The sequence below is a fragment of the Hordeum vulgare genome, chromosome 6H (genome assembly GCF_904849725.1).
Source record: "Hordeum vulgare subsp. vulgare chromosome 6H, MorexV3_pseudomolecules_assembly, whole genome shotgun sequence".
Classification (NCBI taxonomy): domain Eukaryota; kingdom Viridiplantae; phylum Streptophyta; class Magnoliopsida; order Poales; family Poaceae; genus Hordeum; species Hordeum vulgare.
Window position 1 is genome coordinate 93956727 of NC_058523.1, and position 17840 is coordinate 93974566.

The 17840-nt window shown below is 41.3% G+C and overlaps 1 pseudogene; it reads right to left on the reverse strand.

The window, feature by feature from the left end:
• Positions 1-1861: 1861 nt before the first annotated feature.
• Positions 1862-3904, reverse strand: LOC123405148 (annotated as a pseudogene).
• Positions 3905-17840: the final 13936 nt, after the last annotated feature.

The following is a 17840-nucleotide window of genomic DNA, read 5'->3' on the forward strand; positions in this document are numbered from 1 at the left end:
ATCTCGTATCCGCAAGAGATCAATTTATTATACATGTATAAATGACACGCTTTATAGATGCTATCATGATAGTATCTTATTGCGTTGCCTTGCTGGAAATGAAATTATAGAAGCCTTAAAAGAGGTGCATGCCAGAATATGTGGCGCACACCAATCTGGTCCTAAATTACATTATCAGCTAAGGCGTTTGGGTTATTATTGGCCCACTATGTTTGAAGATGTCGCTAAATTTTCGAAGAGATGCCATGAAGGTCAAGTACATGGTGACTTTATACACATATCACATGAACCACTCCATGCGACTAATATATCTTGGCCTTTTGAAATGTGGGGGATGGATATAGTAGGGCCAATTCACCCGCCATCATCCAAAGGCCATAAATTTATTTTAGCCGCAACCGATTATTTTTCTAAATGGGCTGAACTTACACCACTAAAGGAAGATAAGGCGGAAAATGTTGAACATTTTATAAGAATACAACTCATATATCGCTTTGGTGTTCCTGCTCGGATCATGTCTGATAATGGAACTCCTTTTAAAAACAAACATGTAGACAAGTTATGCTCAAAATTTAAGATAGTGCATTCTTATTCTACGGCATATAATCCGACCGCCAATGGACAAGCGGAGGATTTTAATAAGACTCTATGTAAATTGCGAAAGAAAGTTGTGTCAAAAAAAACGCGAGTGGCATGAAAAACTACTCGAAGCCTTATGGGCTTATAGAACCACAACACGTACACCGACAGGGATGACACCTTATTCCCTCGTGTTTGGAGGAGAAACGGTTTTGCCTTTCGAAGTACAAATTACTTCACTTAGGGTCACTACTCATGAAAAATTATCAGAGGAAGAATCAACACAACTACGTCTTGATGAATTAGAAAGACTTGAAGGAAAACGACTTCAAGCCTTGCAAAATCTCGAGGCATATCAAGCCAGGATGTCTCGAGCTTTCAACAAACGTGTTAAACGTAGGTATTTCAAACAAGGAGATTTGGTTCTCGCTGTCATTCGCCCCATGAATATAACTAGGGGGATGAAAGGAAAATTTGAACCAAAATGAGAAGGTCCTTACGTTGTAAAACACGTTTATTCTAGCGGCGCATACAAAATTATTTCGCCAGATGGGAAATTTTCGCCGTCGCCGGTAAACCGGAAATTTCTTAAGAGGTATTATGCTTGATTTACTCCATACCCTCACGAGTATAAACTGGGGCATAAAAAAATCATTCCATACCCTCATGAGCATAAACTGGGGCACAAAAAAATTTTACTCCATACCCTCACGATTCTAAACTGCGGCATACTAAATATAAATATGTACAAGGAATATATTTATATCTCTCTAATAAATTTAAACTATGGTAAGTAAAATAAAAATCAGTCCAGTTACCTATGATTATATATTACGATGCCAAATGAAAATAAATAAGTATACAAACGATGCTTCAAAATCTCATGAGCCAAAGCTGTGACATATACATGCAAATAGAGACAGTATACTGGATATACGTATCATATAGTATGCGTATCTATTTTAACTGCATTAAGCAAATAAAAATCGCATGAGTGCCAATCATCAGAAAAGAGGCGTACACGTACAATAAGTCCAAATCTGAATAAATAAATAACCCATATAGTATGCGTATCTATTTTAACTGCATTAAGCAAATAAAAATCGCATGAGTGCCAATAATCAGAAAAGAAGCGTACACATACAATAAGTCCAAATCTGAATAAATAAATAACCTCGCACGTGAAAGCTGCATCAAATAGTCTGATGACATACAGACACTGGAGAGTTCTTATTAAACAAAAATGCTAACCCAGATATATTTAAAAAGCTAAAGAAAAAAATCATGGCGCAGCAGGAAGATTTTTCATCTGCTCAAGAATAGACTCAACTTCATTGCCCATCGTGGATATCTTCTGCTTCATGTCCTCAAGTGCCTGATTAGCCTTAGCATTAATTTCAGAAAGTGAGGCACACAGCTCCTTAGCCTCGGCTTGCTTATTGGACCGTGTTGATTTCAGTTGCTCAACACCCTCCCCAATCTGATGCATTCTAGTATTAACCTTTTCAAGCTGAGCTTTAAGAGTCTCCCCATGCTTCCTCTCCTCGGCATATTGCTCTTCCATAGATGCCAGCTTATCATCTGTACCTTTTTAAAATTCTTCAAGCAACATACATTCCTTATCTGCCATAGTGAAAGCTTCTTCTTTCTCATGAGAATGAGATTTAATCTCTTTGTGGGATTGTTGCATGTCATTTGAGATAGAAATAAGTCTTTTCAGACCCGCACGAATAGCAGCGACGCGAGCGATATCATCACTGGCTGGAAGAAGCGAATAGACTGCCTCAAGAAGTGCATGACGCTGAGGGTCAATTATCGTAGAGCTGTTCAAGCCTTCAAGTGCATGTTTGAACTATGCATCGACATCCTTCATAATAACTTCAGTAACAAAAGGAACACCCACAGATGTCATTGCAATATGCGACGACGCTTCTTTCCTACTCAGAGGAGCGTCCTCGACACATAAAAAAGTGAATATTCTTGTAACATATATATATATATATATATATATATATATATATATATATATATATATATATATATATATATATATATATAGTAAAATAAGTGAGCAACACGGTAAATAAAACATAATTCTTTTATATATATAGAGCTACCATTTAGTGCAGAAGATAGGAGGCTGTCAACATCAGTCGATGGGGGCACGTTTGAAGCTATGCATGGAAAAGAAACTTGGAGATCCACATCTATGCTTGACTCATAGTCATCCACATTTAATGCGTGAAGATCACCCAAATTGTGAGCTACATCTCCATTAAGTATATTGTCCAAATCCATAAAACTGAGATCACCTTGTACGTACAAAGCAGGACCATCTAATTTTATAGGGCTCGAAACATTCTCTACGTCAGCAAAATCAAGTTTTCTTTTGGAGGTAGGCCTCGCCTCCTCATCAGAAGAAATAGCTTCAGTTGTACTGGGTTCCTTTAGCTTGGAAGTTAAGAGGTTTTCACCAACTTGCGTATCCGTTGGAGGCAAAGCGCTAAAGGAAGAGCCAATAACATTACTCTTATTCTTCCGCTTCTGAAAAAGAGTGATATGTGTATGTTATATGGATGAATGATGGAAATTTTAAACCAAAACGAAACAAAGATTGCTAACTCACACGTCGAGAGGCCATAGCAGGTTCATCATCTGAAAGAAAAGTACCCAAAATATGATTCCAACGTTCTGCTATCTCTTTCTCTCTGGCCTCAATACCATTAATGTACCCATCTCGGCAGTCTGCTGACACTTCCTTTATTATAACAAAATCAGAATCTAAGAGTTCGGGAGGGAGCATAAATTCTTTTGCCTTTTGCTTATACGCCTACTTTCTCTCATCATATGAGATTTCCCCATGTGGACTACCAGCCTTAAGTTTATCCAAAATAATGGTAAACGGATGCAAAAATTTGTTCCACCATCTAGTCCATGACACGTCACATTTTCCCTCATAAGTGTTGTTGAGAGGATGATGAATTCCCTCCTGAGATGGGAGAAATAGATGTGATCAGTATGTGTATGCCACGCCAACATCTGTTGTCCATAAGGATATCAAAGGATTATATGGTATCTGTTGGTCTAACTTAAGTTGGCAAGCTACACGGTCCGGGTGATATGGCTCGACTACACATGTATCAATGTTTTGAAATAGAAACCTCCATGGAAGAATAGCCCGTCGGATAGAAATCATGTAAGCCCTCTGTAGCTGATCTACTCCAATCAAGTTATGCGAGGAATAAGGACACCAACTTATTTTTTGAGGTTTCTCAAGAAACTCATGTGCCATCTCAGACGTGAATTCAGTCGGTGGCCTGAACATCGTTTGTATCATGGTTGGTTGCATCGGCACGATCTTAGGAGTAGGAAGATGATTTCCCTTCCCCTTAGGCCCAAATGATTTCCTCAAATAGAGATACATCCAACCTATGATATAATGAGTCGCCCAAGGTTTCTTGCAAAATGAGGGCCCGACAGGGTGTCTACTAATACGCTGGAGAGAAAAATATATAGAGGACAAAGCTGGCGGAGCAAGTGAAATTTTGCGTCCTGCCGCAATCCAAGATGCCATGACAAGAACGCCTGGGCGAATATATGGTCCACCACCGACAACGACAAAACTGCACAACCAAATGGCGATAAATGCCGCAAGATAAATGCGTACATCACGCATGCTAGTAAAATTTAAGGGTTTGTCATGGCGGTTGTCGAAATGATCACACCAATCTTGGAAAGATACCAATTTGTCCTCACGCTTATCATAAAGCTCTTCCCATGTTTGCAAAAGATCGGATAAGAAGTTTGGGTATAGAAGCAATGCAGGATCTAATTGATTGAGTGGAGGGATATATTCCTCATAAGGATCTCCGGTGATAGGAAGCCCGGCCATAAGAAGCATGTCAAGTAAAGTGATAGTACGTTCACCGCACGAGAATAGGAAAGTGTTCGTTTGTGGACTCCATTTTTCTAGCAAAGACCGAAACAAAAAAGGGGAAACATCATAGTTGTAGAGGGAACAATATATAGCCCCACAGATATAGTCGGTGTGGTCCTGACCCCTTTCAGACCAAATGAGTGATTCTGATGAACCTCGACAGCCCATTCAATATAACCATTCGGGCACCTGACGTGTCGAACACGATGGTGCTCCCACCCTAACTGTCGTGACACCATTCTAGCCCCTAAAGCACATTTTAAATCAACCCTCAGCTTAGGTGCCGGCGGATGATAACTCAAAGCTTCAAAGGAATTTTCAGAGTGCCACCCGAGTTCCGAGGGGTCTAATTTCCCTACTGTCGCAGTTGACTTGCCAAGTTTAGGGTTAGCTGATTTACCAATTTCTGGTTCATACATACGTTGTCTAGCTAATTCAGATAATTTGAGCTGAAATGATGAAAGGGTAGGTCCACCAAGCGCAATCTACATAAATACGTTTAAAATTAATAAACCATAACAAGAATAAATAAATAAAAGAAGGAGAGCCATAGTAATATTACCAGCCTTTGTGAGCAATTACTTCCCCAAAGGTAGGCACCGCTGTGTAAAACAAAGAACGGAAGGAAATAGTAAGAAAATGTTAAAAGATAATGACAAGATTGTAAATGTTTATGCGGCCGGTTGTACGTCGGACCGAGTTTACAAATATAAAACTCGTCGGCACGTCAACCACGAGAATTTTCTTTTAAAAAATAACAATACTATGCTACATATGTATATGTACTCATGGTTGTACGACGGACCGAGTTTAAACTCGCCGGCACGTCAACCGTAAGAAAATTTGCATTTGTATCACCATATTTGCTCCATTCATATGACATAAAATATAAAATAAAAAATGAGAAAATATCCCACATAAATATTGCTACTCAGGGTTGTACGACGGACTAAGTTTAAACTTGCCGGCACGTCAACCATGAGAGAACTCGCATGACAACATTTTTCATTTAATCACATAAAATGAGAAATAATTAACAAAATTATAGTACATACACATATGTACTCATTGGTGTACGACGGACCAAGTTGAAAACTTGCCGGCACGTCAACCATAAGTTCAGCATATATAATTTTAATTACCAATAAATGGATCATGCATGTTCCGCGAGTGGTTAAATCTTGCTATATCTAACGAAATAAATATTAGGTTATACATTTGTACCTTCTCGAGAAACAAGATGTATAACATCCAAATAGAGAGCAATCCGTTCTGCACCAGACTGTGATCAGCTTATCTATAAACAAAAAGAAAGAGAGGTCAGAAGTGGGATCAAGGTATGAAACACCTTTGGTTTTGGATAATACGTAAAACCGGCCATACACTTACCGGTATACGAAGTAAACACGAGATCGCCGTAAATATTGCTAGCAAGAAATATAGATCGTATGTGATAACTGCACATACATGAAGACACTATAATTAGTCTTCAGATCTAGCCAAAATTATCAAGCGATGCATGATATGACCAATACCGTATCCTAACTCTAATGAAAAATCGCATCAATTCTCATGGTTGTACGACGGACCAAGATCATATAGACGCTTGCCGGCACGCCAACCATGGAACCATACGCAAAAAACTAAAAATTAAAAAAAATATAAATAGTCTCGCGCGATCGCCAAATCGTGCTAACTATTGATGCCCTCTCACGACTAAAAAGAGAAAGAAACGAAATAAGACAATTACTACACTAAGATCGGAAGCCAAAATAAAGTAGAGCAACGTACTCCACTAGTGGAAAACGGGTCTTTGGCCGGGACCCTTTAGTCCCGGCCTGCCTCTGGGCCGGGACTAAAGGCCCAGCCACGTCGCCCCAAATCTCAATGCCTCCCTCGAGGATTTAGTCCCGGCCCGTAAGGAGCCTTTAGTCCCGGTTTGTGTCCCAAACCGGGGCTAAAGGGCTACGCGGTGTGCAGCCCGCATGTGCGCCACCTTTAGTCCCGGTTTGTGTCTCAAACCGGGACTAAAGTCCTCTGCCTATATATAGCACAGCCCCCCTCTCCCCTCTTCCTTGCATTTTTCTTGGATTGAGGATTGTGGGTGTGTGCTAGCTCTCCACTTTTTTTTGATGCACTAGAGGTGTTTGTTGAAATGTGTGTTAGAGCGATGTCGCTTCAGTTCACCGAACACAACTACGATATGAGATGCCTGAGCCACGCTTAAACCTCTTCCTCTTTATTTCTACTTATTCTAAAAGGTTAGCAACTATATTTCCTTGTTTAGACCGTGCAGTACTAATTTTTTGGATCGTGATTGTATTTGATATACTGTCGTATAACACAGATGAGCAATCCATGGATGTACGGTGATCGACGCACAGCCGCTTACAGAGAAGGCGTGCATTCTTTTCGAGATGCAGCCGATGCGAACAAGCATGGTGGTGGATATATGTTTTGTCCATGTGTTGAATGTCGGAATGAGAAGGATTACACTTCCTCAAGAGTCATTCAGAGCCACCTGCTTCGGTCCGGTTTTATGTCAGGCTATAATGTTTGGACCAAGCACGGAGAAAGAGGGGTTATGATGGAAGACGACGATGAAGAAGAAGAGAACGATGATGACAACTACCGATCTATGTTCCATGAGTATGCTGATACCGCAATGGAAGACAATGAAGAAGAAGATCAGGATGAAGAACGGGAACCAGATGAGCCCGCTGATGATCTTGGCCGGGTCATTTCTGATGCACGGCGAGGTTGCGACACAGAAAAGGAGAGGTTGCAGTTCGAGCAGATGTTACAGGACCACAACAAATTGTTGTACCTAACTTGTGAAGATGGCCAGAAGAAGCTGGGTAGCACACTGGAATTGCTGAAGTGGAAGGAAGAGACCGGTGTGACTGACTCGTCATTCGAAAAGTTGCTGGTACTGATGAAGAAGATGCTTCCAAGAAAGAACGAATTGCCCGCCAGCACGTACGAAGCAAAGAAGCTTGTCTTCCCTCTAGGATTAGACGTGCAGAAGATACATGCATGCCCTAATTGTTGGGTAACGTAGCATAAATTCAAAAAATTTCCTACGCATGTTCAGATCTTCCTATGGAGAGACCAGCAACGAGAGAGGGGTAAGAGCATCTTCGTACCTTTGAAGATCGCTAAGCGGAAGCGTTGCTAGAACGCGGTTGATGGAGTCGTACTCGCAGCGATTCCGATCTAGTGCCGAACAACGGCACCTCCGCGTTCAACACACGTGCAGCCCGGTGACGTCTCCCGCACCTTGATCCAGCAAGGAGGAGGGAGAGGTTGGGGAAGAAGACCAGCAACACGACGGCGTGGTGTTGGTGGAGAGACGAGGTCTCCCGGCAGGGCTTCGCCAAGCGCCGGCAGAGAGGAGGAGGGAGAGGAACAGGGCTGCACCGAGAGAGAGAGATTAAACCGTGTCTCAAACAGCCCCGACCCTCATCTATATATAGGGGAAGGGGGAGGGGGCGCAGCCCTTAGGGTTCCCACCCCTAAGGGGTGCGGAAGCCCTTAGATGGGAGAGGGGTGGCGGCCAGGGCAAGGGGGAGGGGTGGCGCACCCCTCTGGTTGGCCTAAGGCCCACCTAAGTTAGGGTTCCCCCCTCTTTTTCTTTCCCCTGCGCCATGGGCTGAGTGGGGAGGCGCACCAGCCCAACTAGGGGCTGGTTCCCACCCCCACTTAGCCCATCTTACCTCTTGGGGTCGCAGCCCCCCTTCGGTGGTCCCCCGGGACCACCTCCGGTGGTCCCGGTGGTCCCGGTACGTTACCGGTGATGCCCGAAACACTTCCGGTCTCCGAAACCATCCGTCCTATATATCAATCTTTACCTCCGGACCACTCCGGAGCTCCTCGTGACGTCCGGGATCTCATCCGGGACTCCGAACAACTTTCGGTAATCTCGTATAATACTTCCCTATAACCCTAGCGTCATCGAACCTTAAGTGTGTAGACCCTACGGGTTCGGGAGACAGGCAGACATGACCGAGACACCTCTCTGGCCAATAACCATCAGCGGGGTCTGGATACCCATGGTGGCTCCCACTAGCTCCACGATGATCTCATCGGATGAACCACGATGTCAAGGATTCAATCAATCCCGTATACGATTCCCTTTGTCTGTCGGTATAGAACTTGCCCGAGATTCGATCGTCGGTATACCTATACCTTGTTCAATCTCGTTGCCGGTAAGTCTCTTTACTCGTTCCGTAGCACGTCATCATGTGACTAACTCCTTAGTCACATTGAGCTCATGATGATGTTCTACCGAGTGGGCCCAGAGATACCTTTCCGTCACACGGAGTGACAAATCCCGATCTCGATTCGTGCCAACCCAACAGACACTTTCGGAGGTACCCGTAGTGCACCTTTATAGTCACCCAGTTACGTTGTGACGTTTGATACACCCAAAGCACTCCTACGGTATCCGGGAGTTGCACAATATCACGGTCGAAGGAAAAGATACTTGACATTAGAAAAGCATTAGCATACGAACAATACGATCTAGTGCTAGGCTTAGGATTGGGTCTTGTCCACCACATCATTCTCCCAATGATGTGATCCCGTTATCAATGACATCCAGTGTCCATGATCAGGAAACCATGATCATCTATTGACTAACGAGCTAGCTAACTAGAGGCTTGCTAGGGACACATTGTGATCTATTCATTCACACATGTATTAGTGTTTCCTGTTAATACAATTATAGCATGAACGATAGACGATTATCATGAACAAGGAAATATGATAATAACCATTTTATTATTGCCTCTAGGGCATATCTCCAACAGTCTCCCACTTGCACTAGAGACAATAATCTAGTTACATTGTGATGTATCGAACACCCATAGCATTATGGTGCTGATCATGTTTTGCTCGTTGAAGAGGTTTAGTCAACGGGTCTGCAATATTCAGATCCGTGTGTACTTTACAAATATCTATCACTCCAGTTTGGACATGGTCCTGGATGGAGTTGTAGCGGCGCTTGATGTGCTTCGTCTTCCGGTGAAACCTGGGCTCTTTGGCTATGGCAATGGCTCCAGTGTTATCACAGAAGAGTGTCATAGGACCCGACGCGCTTGGAACCACTCCAAGGTCGGTGATGAGCTCCTTCATCCAAATTCCTTCATGAGCCGCTTCTGAAGCAGCTATGTACTCCGCTTCACATGTAGATGCTGCCACGACTTCTTGCTTGCTGCTGCACCAGCTCACTGCCCCACCATTCAACACATATACGTATCCGGTTTGTGACTTAGAGTCATCCGGATTTGTGTCGAAGCTAGCATCAACGTAACCCTTTACGACGAGCTCTTCGTCACCTCCATAAACGAGAAACATTTCCTTAGTCCTTTTCAGGTACTTAAGGATATTCTTGACCGTTGTCCAGTGTTCCGCACCGGGATTACTTTGGTACCTCCCTACCAAGCTTATCGCAAGGTTTATATCAGGTCTGGTACACAGCATGGCATACATTAGAGAGCCCACGGCTGAAGCGTAGGGGACAGAACTCATCTTCTCTCTATCTGCTGCTGTGGTCGGCGACTGAGTCTTACTCAATCTCATACCTTGCAAAACTGGCAAGAACCCTTTCTTTGAGTTTTCCATATTGAATTTCTTCAATATCTTGTCAAGGTATGTACTTTGCGAAAGACCTATGAGGCGTCTCGATCTATCTGTATAGATCTTGATGCCTAATATGTATGCAGCTTCTCCAAGGTCCTTCATTGAAAAACTCTTGCTCAAATAGGCCTTTATGCTCTCCAACATCTCTATATCATTCCCCATCAATAATATGTCATCCACATATAGTACGAGGAAAGCTACAGAGCTCCCACTCACTTTCTTGTACAGACAGGCTTCTCCGTAAACCAGTATGAACCCAAACGCTTTAATCACCTCATTAAAGCGAATGTTCCACCTCCGAGATGCTTGCACCAGCCCATAGATGGAGCGCTGGAGCTTGCATACTTTGTTAGCACCTTTAGGATCGACAAAACCTTCTGGTTGCATCATATACAACTCTTCCTTAAGATTCCTGTTAAGGAATGCTGTTTTGACGTCCATTTGCCAAATTTCATAATCATAAAAGGCGGCAATTGCTAACATGATTCGGACTGATTTCAGCTTCGCTACGGGAGAGAAAGTCTCTTCGTAGTCAACTCCTTGAATTTGTCGAAAACCCTTTGCGACAAGTCGAGCTTTGTAAATGGTTACATTACCGTTTGCATCAGTCTTCTTCTTGAAGATCCATTTATTTTCAATGGCTCGCCGGTCATCGGGCAAGTCCACCAAAGTCCATACTTTGTTCTCATACATGGATCCTATCTCGGATTTCATGGCCTCAAGCCATTTGTTGGAATCCGGGCCCGCCATCGCTTCTTCATAGTTCGAAGGTTCACCGTTGTCTAACAACATGATTTCCATCACAGGGTTGCCGTACCACTCTGGTGCGGAGCGTACCCTTGTGGACCTTCGTGGTTCAGTAGTAACTTGATCCGAAGCTTCATGATCATCATCATTAACTTCCTCTTCAGTCGGTGTAGGCACCACAGGAACAACTTCTTGCGCTGCGCTACTTTCCTGTTGGAGAGGGGGTGTAATTACCTCATCAAGTTCTACCTTCCTCCCACTTACTTCTTTCGAGAGAAACTCTTTCTCTAGAAAGGATCCGTTCTTGGCAACAAAGGTTTTACCTTTGGATCTAAGATAGAAGGTATACCCAATAGTTTCCTTAGGGTATCCTATGAATACGCATTTCTCCGCTTTGGGTTCGAGCTTTTCTGGTTGAAGTTTCTTCACATAAGCATCGCAGCCCCAAACATTAAGAAACGACAACTTAGGTTTCTTGCCAAACCATAGTTCATACGGTGTCGTTTCAACGGATTTAGACGGTGCCCTATTTAAAGTGAATGCTGCAGTTTCTAATGCGTATCCCCAAAATGATAGCGGCAAGTCGGTGAGAGACATCATAGATCGTACCATATCTAATAAAGTGCGATTACGACGTTCAGACACTCCGTTGCGCTGCGGTGTGCCAGGCGGTGTTAGTTGTGAAACGATTCCATACTTCCTTAGGTGTGTGCCAAACTCGTGACTCAAATATTCTCCTCCACGATCAGATCGTAGACATTTAATTTTTCTGTCACGTTGATTCTCAACCTCACTCTGAAATTCCTTGAACTTTTCAAACGTCTCAGATTTGTGCTTCATCAAGTAGATATACCCATACCTACTCAAATCATCGGTGAGAGTGAGAACATAACGATAACCACCGCGAGCTTCAACGTTCATTGGACCACACACATCAGTATGTATTATTTCCAATAAGTCGGTGGCTCTCTCCATTATTCCAAACATCGTGAGAGTAGATGACAAGACAGACATGTCAGAAAATTATAATAAGTTTCATGAAATTCCGCCCTTCAAAGTGAAAACTGACCCAAGCATCCTACTGAATGATGAAGATTCTCCATGGCTACGACCCAGAAGAAAACAGAAATAATAGATAGGAATATTGGTGCAATAATGTAATAATGTATTAAACCTTTTATGTAATGCATGTATGGAATGTAATAAATTTCAAACACTTTTTATTTTCATAGTTTTGTACAATTCTCAAATATGCAAAAACAATTTTAATAAACCTTTGTAAGAGATGAGTTCTCGTTCGAAACGCTCATACTTCGAGAGAGATTGTCCGTTTTGTACACGAAGTGCATCCAGTTTTTGTCGTAGCCCTCTCAACTTTTTAACACATGCTATGTGGGTGAAATGATGATAGCATGCCAACTTTCAACATTCTCATAGTTCATTTGTAGTGCTTTTCAATTTCAGGGTCAACTAGCTCAAAAAAATAATAAGTAAATGCACGAAGAATACCAAATGAAGTCAGAAATTGCTGAAATTTTGTGATGTGCATTTGAATGGTGCATTTTGAACACACAAAAAAGTATGGAGTTTAAATAAGTTCAAAAAAATGAAATCCCTTTGTAAGAGATGAGTTCTCATTCGAAACCCTGATACTTCGAGAGAGATTGTCCGTTTTGTACACGAAGTGCATCCAGTTTTTGTCGTAGCCCTCTTAACTTTTTAACACATGCTATGTGGGTGAAATGATGATAGCATGCCAACTTTCAACATTTTCAGAGTTCATTTGTAGTGCTTTTCAATTTCAGGGTCAACTAGCTCAAAAAAATAAGTAAATGCACGTAGAATACCAAATGAAGTCAAAAATTGTTGAAATTTTGTGATGTGCCTTTGAATGGTGCATTTTGAACACACAAAAAGTATGGAGTTTAAATAAGTTCAAAAAAATGAAATCCCTTTGTAAGAGATGAGTTCTCGTTCGAAACCCTGATACTTCGAGAGAGATTGTCCGTTTTGTACACGAAGTGCATCCCGTTTTTGTCGTAGCCCTCTCAACTTTTTAACACATGCTATGTGGGTGAAATGATGATAGCATGCCAACTTTCAACATTTTCAGAGTTCATTTGTAGTGCTTTTCAATTTCAGGGTCAACTAGCTCAAATAAAAAATAAGTAAATGCATGAAGAATACCAAATGAAGTGAGAAATTGTTGAAATTTTGTGATGTGCCTTTGAATGGTGCATTTTGAACACACAAAAAGTATGGAGTTCAAATAATTTCAAAAAAAATGATATCCCTTTGTAAGAGATGAGCAGCAGCAAACTTCTGAAGAAGATATGTGGCCGCATACTTAGAGCCAAAGTGTTGTTTATATACATAACACAGGGCAAATGTTAGAATGACACAGGCATAGAGATACTTGGGAGATTTGTTGCTATTTATCTTATCAATGGATAAGGATGCAATTGAGTAACTGACAGAAAGGAACAGAAAAATGTTTTCCTTGGACTTACTAGGATGGGAGAACATTCGTTGTCATGCTGCCACACAGTGGTCTTGCTCATGATAGAAACATAAAAGGGCGGTTTGAACTTAATCTCCTCAACTTTCTCCAGGCATTTCATATACTGCGCAGGTGTTAGAAAAGCTCTGTTTGACAGAATGAACAGACGCTCAGAAGTGCCCTCAGAATTCTCAGAGATTTCATGTTCTGAAGAGTACTCTTCACCTGGACAAGTTTTCACATGATTAGACAGATATAATGAGAACTCAAGTGCACATGCATTCTAGCAACAGTTTAGTACCATCGGTAGGTGGTTCCTCCTTAATGCCGCCCATCTTGGCACAGGTACTTCCGCGATTTGAGCCAATGTCAGTTCTTCCACCAAGGGAATGAGAAATGCTCTCTTTGTGAAGGAGATGGACTGTCACTATGAATCTTCTCTGCTTAACATTTGTCATTGGTTGAAAGAGACAGATATCACCCACCCTAATATGAGTGTCATGCACAAACCTTCCTAAATAAAGGGTGCGCCGGCCTACATTACACATGCGAGATGCCCTGATATGAAACTTGCACTTCCAATTCTTGTCCTTCCTAGGCAGCTGGAGTATGATAGTTGCATCTTCACATGGAAAGTATTTGATTGCATAATCCTTCTTTATGGTCTAATTGAAAAAAGGAACAAAATGTGATTGTGATGTTGATAAGTTGCTTATATACTTATATCTGATAGCTGAAGCACTAAGGATCTAAGAAGTTAACACTGTCATAAAGGCAGTAAGGTCCGGGTTCAAAACAATGGATTTGATGTGAACAGTAATCCGAGATCTACTGCTTTTGCTAAACAGAGAAGCACATATTGTCCATCTGTTATCTTCTTCATAGAGAGCTTAAAAACAAGAAAGCTTAAAGAACCATGCGGATTAAAGAACCATCGAGTATGGATAAATGGCCAGATCACTCTGTTCTTATGATTCGGATGAATACGGGGGAAAATCCACAGGCATAATCCACATCTAGAAAAAGAAATCATGGTCCTAACTTCTGACCGATTACTTAAGCTTGAGATGTAGAATATGAGCAGAACATATATGAGAAATCTTGCTCGCATTGGAGAAAAAATAGCACAGGACAAACCTAATCCCAATGTCGGCTGGAGAGACTGATTAAAGACTTGCCTCTCAAACGGATTCCCGGTGGCCGACGGAGTCGAGGGAAAATAGTTTTTAATTATTTATTAAATTTCAAACACTTGTCATTATCATAGTTTTGTCAAATTCTCAAATATGCAAAAAGAATTTTAATAAACATAGTTTTTAATGGAAAATAACAAAATAGTTAATAGTTTGGATAGTCAAAATAATTACTTTTGAAAATAGAAAATAGTTTTGAATTATTTATTCAATTTCAAACACTTTTCATTATCATAGTTTTGTCAAATTCTCAAATAGCAAAAAGAATTTTAATAAACATAGTTTTTAATTGAAAATAACAAAATAGTTAATAGTTTGGATAGTCAAAATAATTACTTTTGAAAATAGAAAATAGTTTTGAATTATTTATTCAATTTCAAACACTTTTCATTATCATAGTTTTGTCAAATTCTCAAATATGCAAAAAGAATTTTAATAAACATAGTTTTTAATGGAAAATAACAAAATAGTTAATAGTTTGGATAGTCAAAATAATTACTTTTGAAAATAGAAAATAGTTTTGAATTATTTATTCAATTTCAAACACTTTTCATTATCATAGTTTTGTCAAATTCTCAAATAGCAAAAAGAATTTTAATAAACATAGTTTTTAATTGAAAATAACAAAATAGTTAATAGTTTGGATAGTCAAAATAATTACTTTTGAAAATAGAAAATAGTTTTGAATTATTTATTCAATTTCAAACACTTTTCATTATCATAGTTTTGTCAAATTCTCAAATATGCAAAAAGAATTTTAATAAACATAGTTTTTAATTGAAAATAACAAAATAGTTAATTTTGAAAATAGAAAAAAATTGAAATTCTATGAGAGTTTGTAAAGAAAATTAAACCTAAATTCAAAGTGACCTCACTTTGAATTCAGGTTTAATTTTCTCCACAATTTCAAATATAGTTTCAATTTTTTAATTTATAGTCAGTTTATGCCCGTAAGCCTGCTTTAGAGAGGAGCTCGATGGAGTAGGTGCGACGAGGCTTATAAACAAGTGTTAGTCCCCCTCGCTGGGCGAGGTGGGACTAAACTTATCGTGCAGCCGAGGAGGGGCTTTAGTCCCGGGTGGAGCCACGACCCGGGACTAAAGCCCCTCGCCTGCCGCCTGCCGAGGAGGGGCTTTAGTCCCGGTGCGTGGCTCCAATCGGGACTAAAGACCCCCTTTAGTCCCGGTTGGAGCTCCGCACCGGGACTAAAGGCCCCTGCTTCCCGCCTTCTAGTCTGCCCGAAAAAGGGCCTTTAGTCCCGGGTCATGGCTCCACCCGAGACTAAAGGGGGTCTTTAGTCCCGGTTCGAGCCCCGAACCGGGACAAAAGATCCACCTATATAAGCGGGAGTTACAAAAATTCCAACCCAAATCGTTCGTTTCTCTTCTTCTTCCTCTCGTTCTCCTACCCGGCGTGGCACACCGACGACCTCGACGACGCCGTCAGGCTGCCCGCCGTCCTCCTCGTTGCCGCCTGACGTCCTCCTCGCCGTCGTCGTCGTCCTCCTCGCCGCCGCCGTCCTCCTCGCCGCGCGCCGCCTTCCTCGCCGCGTGCCGTCGACACCTCCGGCCGGTAAGCCCCCGCCCCCTCCTCCCCAACACTCCGGCCAGTAGAAGAAAAGAATAAAAAGGATAAGAAAAGAAGAAAAAGGAGAATAAAAGAAGAAAAAGGGAAGAAAGGAAGAAAAAGGAGAAGGAAGGAAGAAAAAGGAGAAGAAAGGAAGAAAAAGGAGAAGAAAGGAAGAAAAAGGAGAAGAAAGGAAGAAAAAGGAGAAGAAAAGAAGAAAAAGGGAAGGAGAAGAAAAGAAGAAAAATGAGAAGAAAAGAAGAAAAAGGAGAAGAAAAGAAGAAAAAGGGAAGAAAAGAAGAAAAAGAAAAAGATTTTTTTTTGTCATTTAATTCCTATTGTTATTAGGTTTGTGCTAGATTATTAGGGTTAGTAATATTTAGAATTAGATTAGGGTTACAAGAAGAAGAAATATGAACAAAAATAAGAAAATAAGATTAGGAAAAAGGAAAATAAGAAGAGGAGGAGAAGAAAAGAAGAAAAAGGAGAATAAGAAGAGGAGGAGAGGAGAAGAAGAGAAAAAATAGAAGAAGAGGAGAAGTAGAAGAAGAGAAAAAATTAGAAGAGGAGGAGAGGAGAAGTAGAAGAAGAGAAGAGGAGAAGTAGTAGAAGAAGAGGAAAAGTAGAAGTAGAAGAAGTAGAAGAAGAGGAAAATTTAGGTTAGGGTTACAAGAAGAAGAAATATTTTTTTTGTCATTTAATTTTGCTATTGTATATTGTATATTCTTAAGTGTTAATAGTGTTTCTTAGATTATTGCTTAATTTTGCTATTGTGTATGCTTAAGTGTTAATAGTTTAATTTTGCTATTGTATATGCTTAAGTGTTAATAGTTTACTTTTAGCAAGAAAATTAATAGAACTAGTTTATTTTTTAGTTCATTTTACGATGCCTATCTCGCATCCTCATTGTCGACTCGGCGGAGGACACCTGCTTGATCAGAGGGGCCATGCCCGGGACTGGGCTCCGCCCGGCTGGTATTGGGAGGTGCTACCTTCCGGGGGGCGTAGGTTGGTGGGGAGACAGCCCATTGTTGACCCGAACCTTGTTTGGTGGCGGTCGCGTGGGCCAGTGACGGTGCCGAGGCTTCCGGACACCGCGGAGTTGGTATGTCACCGTGTCAGCGAGGAGGATGAGCATCCGTCGCTACATGGTTGCGTTGGAGGGTAGGTTCGAGCATACCTGGCAGGTTCTTCGGGGATCTCACTGGAGCTATGATCCTATGATGGTTCCTTCTATTTGGGTGTCCACCGCCCGCGACGATACCCATCGGGCGCTACGGTTCTAGATGTATCAGTGATGCTATATGTATGATCGTATTCGAGGAGTATTAGTGATAATATTCGACGATGTACGGACAAAAGAGATGATGTATTTGCTTATAATTGAATGCATGCTAATTTGAATACTACTTTATTTTACGATTTGGTTTTTCTTATTGAATGCTCAAATTGGAAAAGTACTCCTACTTTGAATACTATGCAGAAATCTAGGAGTCCCGGGTGGAGCCACGACCCGGGACTAAAGTTGTTTTGGAACGGAGTTCCTGATAGAATAATATGACATATAGAAGGGTAGATGAGATTAGGAAAAATAGGATCATTTTCTACACATCTAGAATGTCGCATATAAAACGACACTTCGAAGTTTAGGTTCTAGCCAAGACCCGGAACTAAA